Raw genomic sequence first — 2,972 nt, forward strand, 5'->3', positions numbered from 1 at the left:
TGGGAATTTTCCCATGGTGACCACTATATTTTTGATTTGAAACCATATTTCCATGGTCACAGTTTAAGGCAACCACTCTTTTAACTGTAACAATATAGAAATTATACTTGATCTCATGGGAGTTGAAAAGTCACCAAGTAGAAATACAGAGGGAAGATGGGCCAAGATAAAGCCATAAGTATTGCCTATTCTTAGGGAGTAGAACTAAGTTACAGACATTTTTCCTCTGTTGATAGCAGAAAAAAATGGCAAATTGATGATTGATAACCTAGAGACATGAGAAGATAGCAAGAGGGCAATTTGAGCTTAAGTCAACTGGCCAAGATGAAATCTGACCTCAGGTCCTGAAAGAACTGGCATCTATGATTGATGAGCCACTATTAGTGATATTGGAAAGATCATGGAAAAGAAGAGAGGCACCACATACTCAGAGAAAGGCTTCTTTCTGATTTAAGAATTATCCTTTGAGGAACCAAGATGTTGGATTAGAAGCAGTCACCTAGCTAAACTCTCCGAACATTCCCCTCCAAACAACTTTAAAGTAACTCCTCAAATCAAATTTTGGAGCAGCATAGCCTACAAAAGGTCAAAGTGAGACATTGTTCTAGTCTTAGGGACAACTTGGGAGTTTGGCAGGAAAGGTCTGTAACTCTATGGTGGGAATCAGTCCAGAGTTTGGGAGCAACATTTGCCATGGGCCTCAGAGGTAGCTATGACAGTAATAGCAGTGGTAGTGGTAACAGCAGCTTCATAATTTCTCAATCAAAGAATGTAAGGGGAATCATATGACTGATAAAAAGCAGACAATAGGGAATCCTTAGCTGGCACTGGGTATAGCTACTGCTAATTTGCAATTCTATTCTCTACATGCAATACTGGCTTGCTGTTCTAGGGTGGAGAGTAGCAATGGAGGTCAGTTACAAGGGAGCAGGGGCTTTGGCCACAGTTCCAAGGCAGAGAGAAACATTATCACTTATGCAGGAGAGTAGGAGTACTGGTCACAGTCCCAGGTATTGCATGTAAAAGATGAAATGACGTAGGAAACAAATGTTTGAGCTTCTGAGCATATCAATTTATTAAGCAACACATGCCAAAAATCAATTTGAAAGTACCAAAACTTGCTGGTTCTGAGAACTAGTTCTGAAAAGAGCATCATGAAAAAGCCTGAACCTTGGGACAATGTTTCCCCTCACAGATGAACAGAATCCAACTTCCACATAAAGTTCAAAGCCAAGAAATAGGCTTAAAAATGAGCAAACAACAATAAAAGAGAACTTGACCATAAAAAGCTACTATTGTGGCAGGGAAGACCAAGACAAACACTTAGAAGAAGACAATAATGTGAAAACAACTACAAGCAAAAACCTCAAAGAAAAATGCTAATTGGACTCAAGCCCAACAAAAATTACTGGAAAAAAGTAATAGAGAAAGAGTGGTAGAAGAGAAATTGGGGAAAGAAATTAAAATGAGGCAATAAAATTATAGAAAAAGAATTAACAGCTTGTTAAAAGAGGCACAAAAAAAACACTGAAGGAATCAACACCTTGAGAAACAGAATTGGCCTAATGGTAGTAGTAGTAGTAGTCTCTCGGTAACCAAGGATGACAATTGTCTTTGTGCGCTTTCATCTGTGATATAGATGAGTGTGCACAAAAACACTTGTGCATGAAGGTGATTTAAGTGGAAAAGTCGATGCACAGAGACAGTCCCACTCTCTCAGCATTGGAAGCCTGGGTCCAGTGGCATGAAAAATTGTTAAACCTGGAGACTTCCTCAGCTGCATTGGATGGCCGTATTGTCTTTTGTGCTCCAACACACCCTAAGCACTCCACAGGGCTTTGCTGCGTTGCCCTCTCAGCCGTTGAACCTTCTTATTGGTTTCTTCCGTCTGTTCGGCCGAAGCAGTCTTCACATGCTGGGTGAGCAAGGCCTTAGTTCACCAGGGGTCTATGACCCGATGGCTACCCTCACAAGGTTTGGCCGGCCTGTCGAAGCCGTTGCCCGGGGTGTGGTCGCTGCCAAATGCTAGCAGCTACTAGGAGCCACAAGTGAGAGCTGGGTGTCAGGTGAGGGTCAGAGGCTGGAGAGCTGCCCTAGGAGGGCACGACAAGCCCTCCATACTGTTCCCCAATACAAGTTTTATAATCCTCAAGTCCAAGAATGTCTAGATGATAGAGGAAAAAATACAAATTCTCATTGGTGGTTACAAAGTCATATTGGTGGTCCTGAATCAATGGGTAGGCAGATCTCCACCCAAGCCCTAGCAACAAACAGAAGTTGGGCAATCAAAAGAGCAGAATCCCATCCCCAAAGGTAGGCAATCCAAAGAAATGGCAAGGGGTCTAGGGGCTTTTAAAATAATTGGAGACTTTCTATGAGTGATGACAAGAGAGGCAAGATAAGGATCATCACTGCTCACAGGATGGGCAGGAGATAGGATGGACAATGGATGAGGAGAAAATGTCAGAAGGCAGAGTTCCAGATGATCCCCTTCCTTCTGTTGACATTAACTGATCAGGCCACATGGGTAGAGGTCTTCTATGTAAGACATTTTTGTGGTTAAGCAAGTACACTCATGACTCTTAGTATACAACCTTAAATCTGATATGGCATAAGAAAGAATCCCTTTAACCTGATGTGAAAGTGATATGGATCAATAGCTGTGTGATCAAACTTGATTAGCTATTAATGAATATTGTTATGCTGAACAATCAGATAATCACTCTGAACTGAGTAATAGTGATTGGGAAAAAACTAGGATTAGATAATGATTCAACAAATCAATTAATAATTAAATTATTTTTCACAGTAGGCAATGCTTGAATCTCAATCTCATTGGAATTGATTCAAAGAGGGAAGAATACACACACACACACACACACACACACACACACACACACACACACACACTCAGTTGAAAATAAATATTTGTCTTGTCCCAAAGGGAAACAAGAGGGAGGAAGATGATAAAA

Source organism: Monodelphis domestica, chromosome 3, assembly GCF_027887165.1.
Source record: "Monodelphis domestica isolate mMonDom1 chromosome 3, mMonDom1.pri, whole genome shotgun sequence".
NCBI classification, from domain to species: Eukaryota; Metazoa; Chordata; class Mammalia; order Didelphimorphia; family Didelphidae; genus Monodelphis; species Monodelphis domestica.